Genomic DNA, 12,952 nt, shown 5'->3' with positions numbered 1-12,952 from the left:
ACCTCAGGCAACAACAAACAATACGTTCTTCTAACATGTACGTTTACTGCAAGTTAGCAAACTCATTCAATGTTCAGGAAATGTCTCTTTGCCCACTATACCTGATCTCCCGGCTCCAAAATGACCTCAAGTCTCTTGATAATTTTATTCCATTCATTTACTATTCAAAATCACCCTTGGCTCTAAAGTCTCTAAGTTTCGTATCCAGCCAAATCTTAGATATATCATATTAGTTATTCTCTTGCCATTCCTATTGACTGTCTTCTCTCAACATCATGTGCCTTAAGTCAATAATTCTCTATTACTACAACCATCAAATTCTCTTTTCCTACACCTTAGTTTCTGAGCACTTCTGGGCCCCTGTGACATCATAGTTTCCAATATTGAATGACTCTTTATTGCTGTCATTCAGACTTCTATGTGCTTGTACCATGCTTTCTTTCTCATTATTTATCATTTGTTTTCAATTTGTATTGTTTTCCTCATTCCACCACACTGAATGACTTCAGATGATTTGTCAGAAATGCACAAGAAATCTAGAGGCAATAGAGGAATATTTATCTTACATTTTTGCCCGTTACTCTACAAACTAATCTCATGTACAGGTACCAACTTTTTGGGTTTTTTTTTAATTATTTAATTATCTTGTTCTAGTCCATGCATGATGTCTTCACCAAATTTGGTTCCAACTCTTTACCTCCAACTTTTATTGATGACTCCAATTATATGCTAATCTTAAACTCCTTCTTTATTTTCTCTTTCCCTTGAGCGTATACATTTTCTTAGTTCTCCCATTAAACACACACACACACAAGCAAAGAAAACTCGGGCCTTCTCTATCTTTCCTGCAATGTTTCTTACATTTTGAATTAATATTTATGACAGAATAGGTTGTATTCCTGCTCTAACTTTTCTTCTTGCTTTCTTTATTCCTCCACCTTCTGTTACTTCATTTATATATTCATTCATACAGCCAATTTTTATTTACTAATACCTATTTTATTACAAGAAATATTTTAGGTTCTGGAGATACATCAATGCATAACACTGATAAAGACACTGCCTTTCATGAGGCTTGCATTCTAGAGGGGTTAACAGACAATTATGTATATATATATATATGTATATCTCAGATGGTAATTATGTGCAATACAGAAACTGAAACAAGTTAAATGGATAAAGAATGCTGGGGACCTGAAAGAAGTGAGGGTATTAACCACTTGAAATTGGGGGTAAGACATTTTCAGGCAAAAAGAAGAATGAATATAGACACTCTCCAGATTTGGTGTTTATATTCAAAAAATAGTAGCTAGATCAGAGAGAGCAGACAGGGAATGTAGAAAAGCCTGAGAACATGTACAGTGTTTTAGCTATTTTGAAATAGCTTTACTTTTTGTTCTTATTGCACTGGGAAGAAATTGGAGATTTTTGAGTTGTGGAATCTGACCTATATTAAAAGGGTCCCTTTGAGTCACATGTGCAGACATATCTGTGGCGGGTGGGGGAACAAAGAAACAAGAAAGTCAGTTAGGTAACTATTGGAATAATGTAGAAGATATGCTGGTGTATGAACTAGTAGTGAAAGTGGAAGCAAAAGTGGTCAGAGTATTAATTTGTTTTGAAGGCAGAACTGATAGGATTTTCTGATGAAATGACGATTGTATCTCAAACCATCTGAGAAATGAATAGGACTCAAGTATGAATTGAATGATTTGCAGTTGCCATTTACTGGTCCTATTTTGCAAAGGATGGACTCCATTTATGATGTATTCAGTTGGAGATGCCTATTAGATATCCCAGATCATATGTCAAGTAGGCATTTGGATACGTGAGACTCTTATCTCAGGAGTGTGGTCCAGGCTACAGATATACATTTCAGAGTCATCAGTATATGGATGGTATTTAAAATCATAGGTGAACAAGAGCCCACAATAAAAAGAATAAAGACAGAAAAAAGAAGAGTTATGAAGACTGGTTACTGAGGTCTTCTAAATTTTTGAAGTTGTGTAGACAAAAAGGAAAACAGGGTAAAAAGACTGAAAGATAGATTGTAGTGAGATGCCAAGCGAATGAAGAGATTGTGCTGTCCCAAAAGTCAAATTTAAAAAGTGGAGTAAGACAAGACCTGAGGGTTGTCCACTTTACTTAGCAATGTGGAGGTTAATTATGAGCTTGTTAAGAACCACTTTGGTAGAGAAACATCTTCACCAGGAGCACAAACGTCACTGATTGTGCTTGGGAAAGAATGGAAGGAGAGGAAAAGAAGCAGGTGAATCTGAAGAAAACAGAAGTTTTTTTTTTTGTTGTTGTTGTTTGTTTTTTTTTCTCTAAAGGGGATTTGAAAGGGAAACTGGGTTACAGTCAGAGGTTTTTTTTTTTTCCATTTTGGATAAGTTTGGATAAATACTATGTTTGTATGTTGTTATGAATAATGCAATCTGGAGTAAAAAGTTATGCATTATGGGTAATAACTGCTTGAAAAATAATCTTCTCTAGGTGAGAAGGAGTGTGATAAATGCATAAATGGAGGAGCTGGACTTTGCTAAGGTCTCCGTAGTAACAATACAGAAAAGTATATAGGTGTAGGTCAGCTATAAAGTAAATATGATTTTATAATCTTGTGGAAGTTCTCTTTTGATTTCTTCTCTTCTCTCAACAATGCAGGATGTAAGATAATTAGCTAAAAATCAAACTGAATAAGAGGGTAGGGAAATGATATTGAATGTTTTAAGAGATAGGCAAAGGGTGTGAAATAGTCAACTAGGAAAGTGAGAGAGTAAATGGGTTAAACAATACCAGGATTTACTTGAATTCAGGTTATAAATTTGAACTTTGACTAGAAGGCATGATTGTGTGTATTTTGTGTGCATTCCTCAGCCACATTTACTTATTTGCTTAATACATTATAGAAAATAGTAGGATTTGTGCTCAACCTAACACTTTTACCATGTAGGAATTAATATAAGCATACTTGCCTCCTTAAACACCTGTGTGAATGTTTCCTTAGAATAGATATCCCACAATACAGTTGCTTGGTAATAGCAAATGAAATATTACAATTATTTACAGGCACTGTGACACATGCCTGTAGTTCCAGTTACTCAGGAGTTGAAGTGGCAGGATTATTTGAGTCCAGTTCAAGACAAGTCCGGGCAATATAGTAAGACCCTGTCTCATATTTAAGCTAAAAACAACATTTAAGATAAAAATCTTAAATGCTTAGTTTTTTCACCCATTCACATGAAATATTTGTATTATTTCAGATGTTCCTTAACGATCTCGGGTAAAGTTTTAGTGTGTTTTGCCAAAGTTTGATAAATAAAAACAAACAAAAACAATTATAATTGTTAAATAGCTACTGCCAAATTGTCCTTCAAAATGGTTTGTACCAATTTATAACGCATTCTCGCTAGCTGCATGTAAGGCAGGAGTACCTACTTCCCCACATTTTAGCCAATGCAACACATATTTTTTCACTCATTATTCTATTTCTTTTCTAATTGATTTCCAAGAACTTTTTCATTTTAAATACTAAAATCTTGTGTTTTATTTCCATTGAAAATACTTCTTTACTAATTTATTTTGAGCTACAGGATTTTAACTCTCTTCCTTCTAAGCATATAGCCAATTAACCAGGCCATTTATTGAATAAACTGTCCCTTCCTTATTGACTTGAAATTTTAATTTTAATATAGAAAAATCCTTATAAACACATTGGCCTATTTTTTAAAACAATTTTGTTCTACTTATTTGTCTATTAAGTTCTTAGGTCATTGTTTCTATTAGTATGGTTTTTACTATAATAAGAATGCTCCTTGCCCGTTTTTTTTTTTTTTCTTGATAGCCCTTAGTGTGCTATGGAATATTATATATTTCCTTGATTTTTTATTAATCATTATTTATCCCTCCTATTAGAATGTAAGCTCCATGTGGGAAAAATGTCAGTTCATTCACAATGAATCTCGAGTGAGACCTAATAGTTACTCAAATATATGGTAATCAGATGAATGAATGAATGAATTAAAAACTTTTAAACATATATTGATATTGATAGGACAGGCCTTTCTTCTTTATTTTTAGTTTTCAAAATATTATTGGCTATTGTTGTATATTTACTTTTCCATACATATTTTACAATCAGCTTCTCATGTCCCATGGAAGATTGTTTTAGATTTTGAAATGGAGTCCCATCAAACTTATAAATAATTTGGGAAAAGATAAAAACTTTAAATGCTGAGTTTTTTCATCCATTAACATATTTGTTATATATAAAAGCACATATATTTAAGGTGCTTTTTTGAAGTGTGGTAAGTAAAAATTGTAAATATTTATTGCTAAGTTCATTCATATGATGTATTATACTTGTGCTCTATATTGTAAACAGAGTTATCTTTAAGTTATATTTTCAAATTGCTTATTACTGGCATACAGAAAAAATAGGTAGGTATCTTTATATGTTGAGCTTATATTCAGCTACATAGCTGAACTTCATCATTATTTCATTTTTTTGGTATATTAGTTTAATCACCTAGGGTTATACAATGAACAGATTATTGTCTATAAATAATGACAGCTTGTTGTCTTTTTCCCAATGTCTATACCTTTTACTTGTCTTTTATTCACTAGAATCTCCAATATAATCCTAGTTGTAGAACTGAAAGCAGATATATTTGTCTTGTTCTTAGCATAAATATGAACGCGTATAATACTTCATTAGTAAACAAAATGCTTGTTTCAGCATTTGATCTATATCCTTTATGGAGGTAGGGATCACACTGAGGAAAATGAGAAAATGTGAATATGATAAAATGTTTTTAGTAAATATCGAAAAATATTTTAATGGAATTCTTTCCTATAACGTGGTTAGAAAATAAATTTATTATTTTCTTATATTTACAACATTGAAGGTATAATTATAATTATGTAATAATTCTTAAAACAAACTAAGAATAGGTGAAATTTTAATTTTATAGCATTTTTTCTGACAAAATTATAAGATATATAAACACAAATATTTCCCTTCGCTTTTAACATTTAAAACAAGCAAATATAAGGCAATTTTTACAATAATATTTGTGAGTTGAATCAATATCTCTAGCTCTGTTAATACTTTGATATTCAAATCATTTATTAAAATATATATATTTAATTATCTTTGTAAATTATTAATTTAACTTCTAAATGAAGTAAGTTCTATTTTTATTATCATCATTGTTATTATTTTCTGAGATGGAGTCACGCTGTGTTGCCCAGGCCGGAGTGCAGTGGCATGATCTTGGCTCACTGCAAGCTCCGCCTCCCGGGTTCATGCCATTCTCCTGCCTCAGTCTCCCGAGTAGCTGGGACTACAGGTGCCTGCCACCACATCTGACTAATTTTTTTTAGTAGAGACGGGGTTTCACCATGTCATCCAGGATGGTCTCGATGGCCTGACATCATGATCCGCCCACCTTGGCCTCCCAAATGCTGGGATTACAGGCATGAGTCACCGCACCTGGCCTAAATGATGTGACTTCTAAATGACGTTTCAATTTTGAAATATCTCTGGTTTTCATTGATGCAGTGTCTCACCATCACTTTTATAATCTTCATATAATTATGTACCTCTGTAAAGATAAACATCTTAATTTCATTGTAGACACTTACATGCAAATACATTGATGTGATCATATAGGATATAAATCGTAATGCTGGGAAAACTGAGCAAAAAATAATTTTTCAAGTGGCCAATTTAATAATATTTACATTTACATATGTATATAAATGTGTGTGTAAACACATACATACATAAATACACACACACAGAGAGAGAGAGAGAGGTCTTGCAGTTATTATGGGGTTATGTCCCAATAAACTCATTATAAATGTAAAATATTGTAAGTCATTTCAGTCAAAAATGTCTTTAATACACCAAACCTACTAAACATCAGAGCTTAGCCTAGTCTGTCTTACATGCGTTCAGAAGATTTACAGTAGTGCACAGTACGGCATAATCATCTAACATAAGGCCTATTTTATAATAAACTGCTGAATATCTCATTTAATGTATAGACTATTGTATGTCATGTAGAAATTATGATGATTTCACAACATCTTGAAGTTGAGAAATCGTAAGGTAAAAGATTCTAAATTGGGACTGTCTGTGTGTACACTCACATACACACACGCCCACATATAGAGTCATACATCACTTAATGATGTGGATACATCCTCAGAAACGTATTAGGGAATTTTGTCACTGTGCAAAAATCATACAGTGTACTTAAATACATCTAGATGATACAGTCTACTACAAATCTAGACTATCTAGTATAGCTCTTAGTCTACAAACTTGTAAAGCAGGTTACTGCATTGAATGTTGTAGGCAATTGTAACAATGATATTTGTGGATGCAAGATATCTAAACAGAATAAATCTAAACAGAATAAGCCCATTGTGTTGGGCTACAGTGTTATGAAAGCTACCACATAACTCTGACCTTGATGAAAATGTTGTTATACAGCACAAGGCGGTATATGACTAAACAGTATATATACAATTTTTGTTACCTACAATTTTTCTAGATGTGAGGTAATTTACCAGAAAGAGTTGTTTTCTGATCACAACCCTCCTGACGAAAATAGAATCTGGTCCAGTCAGAATGACGAAACTGGCAGAAGATGACGATGAAAGCAATTCCCAGCTGTCCATATTACTAATTAGCATAAGACACTCCCACCAGTTACATCACAATTTGCAAGTGCCATAACAACAATTCAGAACTTACCACCACTTTCCATAGCAATTACCTAGAAGGTTTCACTCCTTTCCTGGAAAATTCTAAATGACTCAGTCCACAATTTGCATTGACTACCTGATAATTTATATGTAATTGTAAGTGGGTTTGTGTGAGTACAATTACAGTAGTCAAGAGCCCATATATTGCTGACTCTGGGCACACTGCCTATGAGTTAACCCTGCTCCACAATGAGCAGTAATGTTCAAGAAAAGATTGCTGTCTAATACCACTGGATCACCTTGAATTACTTCCTGGGCAAAGCCAAGAACTCTCTCAAGCTAAGCCCCAGATTTGTCACTTGCCCGTCCTGCCTTATCTGGCTACCATGAAGTGATGAAGATGACAAGAAAAAGGCAGTGACCAATACGGCAGTGGGACAACAGACAGAGAAGTGATCAGTGGTGAGCCAGTGAGCCAGCAGTGATCAGAAAAGAGGCAGAGAGAAAACAGAGAGGTGGCAATTGGAGATAGGTGGAGAGACAGTGGTCAGTAGGACAGCAAGACAGCAAGAGGCAGTGATTTACAAGAGATGGTGAGATGGTAATCAGTGCCAGAGCTATAACACTAGCCAAAGGCTCTTTGAAGAACCATCATCTTTCCTGGTGGGCAGTAGACCTGAGTGAACGGACAGGCAACCATAACACTGTCACCTTATGTGGGACCCACCTTTCTGGCTGGCAGGCCAACGGGTCACTAGTCATTGTGTCTGTCCCCATGTGGCAGCACAACCCACTCAGGCTGAGGGAACCTGTAGAGACCTTCACCCAGGTCAAACATGGAAGACTGATTGGCACCATTTTGGCTCCTGCAGATGAGTGCATCTCCCCTCTGCCCTTCCACCACAGTATTGGTTAAGCTAGGGAATAAAAGTTTCTGGCTAGGTGGTGAGTCAAAAAGTCCCTTTTTGTGTGCCCTGAACCATGCCTTTATCGCCCCTTCCCCCGGTCCTTTTTCCTCTGACAGCATTTTATTGCTCTACCAGTCATTTTAGTTTCAGTCCTAAAATGTACGTTTTGTTTGCAGTCCTTTTTAAAATTATTGTTATTATTTTGCTTTGACTCCCTGGGCAATGTTTAAGGCAGGACAATTGATTTTAAGAGACCCTGTGTTGTGTTGACTATGAAATTCCAGAGTCATGCTGTTCTGTGTCCCCAGCTAGGCCTTTGGGGTTCACTGTTGGTCACCCCCTAGATGCTCGAGGGTTTTGGGCATTTTTCAACCCCCGAATACTGTGGGGTTTCTGGCATTTAGTTTGGGAACCCTCATTGGTTCGTAGTTGGGTACTCTGAGTTTTGAGCATTTGGTATTGTTAGTCGCCCCCTGGATGCTCCAGTGTTTTCAGTATTGGCATTCGTTTTAAGACTGTAGGGTAGAAAGCCAGTCTAGGGGTTTGCCTTTTCTTGTATTCTGGCTTAAAGGTATTATTTTTTACAATAGCAACTTCTTTTCTTATTGTCACTTTATTTACACTTTTCTTTCTATATTTTGCTTAATAGAAATACTTCTTTTGTCATACGTTATTCACTGACAAATGCTTGTAACCCCTTTCATAATACCTTACTTGCACCTTCTCTGCAAGAAGTGATAATCTAAAAGAAAAACATAATTAAAGCCAAGTTGATTTTCCTCGCATTTGACTTAGAAAAACTTCTATAATAAATAGAAATCCTTGTTAGACATGGGAATAATGATAGGTATTTCAGAGGACTTACCACTAGCATGTCTTTTAGGCTGTTAGAGCATTTGAAATTCAGCTCAAAAAACAGAAACTACTTTCCGATTGCTACACCTCTTGGGTCCAAAAAAAATTAGAAAGCCAAGAGATTTGGTCTAAACATGGTCCTATACATTATATTGCTATTTTACATCTGAACTTATTCTGTTTTGGTTTTTTGGTTTGTTTGTTTGTTTGTTTTTTAATAAAAAGGAAAATGGAAGGAGGTCCCTTGTGTAAAGGCTTTTATGACCTTATACTGGTTTCTGTTAATTTCAGGCACCAGAAAGTCATGCCCAAGGGATCCCCTCCTAGCAGCTCCCCCTAGAAGGCCTACACCCGGGAGAGTCTACTTATTTCATCAATTCTGAGAAGGGTATATCCAGCATGTAAATAAAGGATTCCATACCAAGGTTATCAGGCACCCCTCCCCCTTATCAAATTCACCTCAGTGTATACCAGCCTCTGTCCAAGGAAGTAACCCCAACTAGTACCACTGGGTACTAATCAGCCTTTAAAGTCAAACCTGTGTCCACTCTGGGAGGCAGCTGATGGATGGGGGAATATTTATAGTACATACGTCATTTTCTATGTGTGATTTAGCTTTACACAATAAGAAATGTGGTCAGGTTACAGAGGATCCAGAAAATGTATGCAGGAGTTAAATACATTGCCTATTTTCTTTAAGTTAATTGTCATGATTTGCAAGTATTGTCCTCTGCTTGCTGTGCCATAGAGAAAATGCAGACAAAAATGTTTGTGGTCTCAAATTGACATCTTAACATCACAACTACCAAGAGCAAACAAACCCTCAGGTTAGCAGAAGACAAGAAATAACCAAGATCTGACCAAACTGAAAAAAGATAGAGACACAGAAAGTCCTTCAAAAAATCAACAAATGCAGGAGCTGGTTTTTTGAAAAAAAATAATAAAATAGATAAACCACTAGCTAGAGTAACAAAGGAGAAAAGAGGGAAGAATCAAATAGACACGATAAAGAATGATAAAGGGGATATCACAACTGAACCCAAAGAAATATAAACATGAGAGAATACTATAAACACCTTTATGCAAATAAACTAGAAAGTCTAGAGGAAATTGGTAAATTCCTGGACACATACTCCTTCCCAGAACTGAACCAGGAAGAAGTTCTGAAATTGGGGCATTAATAAGTAGTCTACCAACCAACAATAACAACAACAACAAAAAAGCCCAGGACCAGATGGATTTATGGTTGAATTATACCAGAGGTACAAAGAGGAACTGATGCCATTTATTTCAAAATGATTACAAACAACTGACAAGGAGGAACTTCTCCCCAACTCATTCTATGAAGTCATAATTATTGTGATACCAAAACCATGGCAGAGATAAAACCAAAAAAAGAAAACTTCAGGTTGATATGTCTGATGAATATCAATGCAAAAATCTTCAATAAAATACTGGCAAACCAAATACAGCAGCGTATCAAAAAGCTTATTCACCATGATCAAGTCAGCTTCATCCCTGGATGCAAAGCTGGTTGAATATACACAAATCAATAAATGTAATTCATCACATAAACAGAACTAAAGACAAAAACCACAAGATTATCTCAATAGAGACAGTAAAAGTCTTTGATAAAATTCAACATCCCTTCATGTCAAAAGCTCTCAATAAACAAGGTATGGATAAAACCTAACTCAAAATAATAAGGACCATTTATGACAAACCCACAGGCAATATCATACTGAATGGGCAAAAGCTGAAAACCAGCAAAAGACAAGGATGCCCTCTCTCACCACTCCTATTCAACATAATATTGGAAGTTCTGGACAGGACAATCAAGCAAGAGAAAGAAATAAAGCTTATTCAAATAGAAAGAGAGGAAGTCTAGCTGTCTTTATTTGGAGATGACATGATCATATATCTAAAAAACCCCATACTCTCAACCCAAAAGCTTCTTAAACTGGTAAGCAACTTCAGTAAAGTCTCTGGATACCAAAGGAATGTGCAAAAATCACAGGCATTACTCTACATCAACAACAGATAAGCAGAGAGCCAAATCATGAATGAACTCCAATTCACAATTGCTAAAAAGAGAATAAAATAGCTAAGAATACAGCTAACAAGGGAAGTGAAAGATCTCTTCAAGGAGAACTACAAACTACTGCTCAAGGAAATCAGAGAGGACACAAACAAATGGAAAAACATTCTATGCTTATGGATAAGAAAAAATAATATTGTGAATATGGCCATGCTGCCCAAAGTAATTTATAGATTAAATGCTATTCCCAATAAACTACCATTGACATTCTTCACAGAATCAGAAAAAACTACTTTAAAATTCATATGGAGACAAAAAGGAGCCCTTACAGCCAAGATAATACTAAGCAAAAAGAACAAAACTAGAAGCATCATGCAACCTGACTTCAAACTATACTACAAGGCTACAGTAGCCCAAACAGCATGGCACTGGTACAAAAACAGATGCAAAAGACCAATGGAAAAGAATAGGGAACTAAGAGATAAAACCACACATCTACAACCACCTGATCTTCCACAAACCTGACAAAAGCAAACAATGGGGAAAGGATTCCCTATTCAATAAATGGTGCTGAGGGAACTGGCTAGCCATAAGCAGAAAATGGAAACTGGGTCCCTTCCTTACACCTCATACAAAAATTAATTCATGATGGATTAAAGACTTAAGTATAAAACCCAAAACTATAAAAACCCTACAAGAAAATCTAGGCAACACCATTCAGGACATTGGCACAGGCAAAGATTTCATGACCAAAATGTTAAAACAACAACAAAAGCAAAATTTGACAAATGGGATCTAACTGAACTAAAGAGCTTCTGCACAGTAAAATAAACGATCACCAGAGTGAACAGATAACCTACAGAATGGAAGAATTTTTTTACAATCTATCTATCTGACAAAAGTCTAATATCCAGAATCTACAAGGAACTTAACCAAACTTATAAGAAAAATCAAACAACCCCATTAAAAAGGGGGCAAAGGACATGAACATACACTTCCCAAAAGAAGACATTCATGCAGCCAATAAACATATGATAAAAAGCTAAGCATCATTGATCACTAGGGAAATGCACATCAAAACCACAATGAAATACCATTTCACACCAGTCAGAATGGCAATTATTAAAAGTCAAGAAACAACAGATGCTGGTGAGGCTGTAGTGAAATGGAATGCTTTTACACTGATAGTGGGAATATAAATTAGTTCAACCATTGTGGAAGACAGTATGGTGATTCCTCAAAGACCTAGAACCAGCAATATCATTTGACCTAGCAATTGCATTACGGGCATATACCCAAAGGAATGAAAATCTTTTCATTATAAAGATATATGCACACGGGTGTTCATTGCAGCACTAATCACAATAGTAAAGACATGGAATTAACCCAAATGCCCAACAGTTATAGACTGTATAAAGAAAATGTGGTACATGTATATCATGGAATAATCTGTCCATAAAAAGGAACAAGATCATGTCCTTTGCAGAGACATGGATGCAGCTGGAAACCATTATCCTCAGCAAACTAATGCAGGAACACAAAACCAAACACTACATATTCTCACTTATACGTGGGAGCTGTGCAATGAGAACATATCGACACAGGATGGGAAAAACATACACTGGGGCCTGTTGCAGGGAGAGGCGGGGGAGGGAGAACATCAGAAAAAATAACTAATGCATGCCAGGCTTAATACCTAGGTGATGGGTTGATAGGTGCAGCAAACTACCATGGCACATGTTTACCTATGTAACAAATCTACACATCCCGCACATGTATCCCAGAACTTAAAATTAAATTAAATTAAATTAAAAAGTAAACAAATAAAAACAACAACAAAAAATAGATGTGTGTGGTCAAGCCAGTCAATTATGATGAAGTTAGAAAAATAAATCGGGGAAAAGACAAAAATCCTGCTCTTTTTCGGGGTTATTTCTTTAAGACACTCAGAAAATATTCTAATGCAGACCAAGACACTCAAGAACGGCAAGCTCTACTGTGTATACATTTTATTACTTAATCTGTCTCTGACATTAGGAGAAAGCTACAAAACGCAGCAGTTGGACCTCAAACCCTTGTGAGGTAGACTTTAAATGTAGCCTTTAAAGTTACAACCATAGAGGCAGGAAAAAGAGAGACAGCTAAAAAGCACATTTGTTAATAGTTGCTTTAGCCCCTTTCCACCACAGAATTACCCATCTTGAGAAAGAAAGTGTCATGAGATCAGCATCTAGGATGCCCAGAGAAGAGCCCCCAACATCCCAGCCCCTGGGCCAAAATCAGTGTACATACTATAAGCAAAAGGGCCACTGGCAATTAGAATTTCCTAACCATCCCCAGTGACAGCAAAAAGCTTCCCATCAATACTAGAGCTAACTTCCTTCCACTAGCCCCAACGAGTGGCCTTGCTCAAGTAAGTTTACCGGGAGGCTTG

Source organism: Colobus angolensis, unplaced genomic scaffold (assembly GCF_000951035.1).
Source record: "Colobus angolensis palliatus isolate OR3802 unplaced genomic scaffold, Cang.pa_1.0 Scaffold373, whole genome shotgun sequence".
Lineage (NCBI taxonomy): Eukaryota > Metazoa > Chordata > Mammalia > Primates > Cercopithecidae > Colobus > Colobus angolensis.
Note: the sequence above shows the minus strand (reverse complement) of the source record.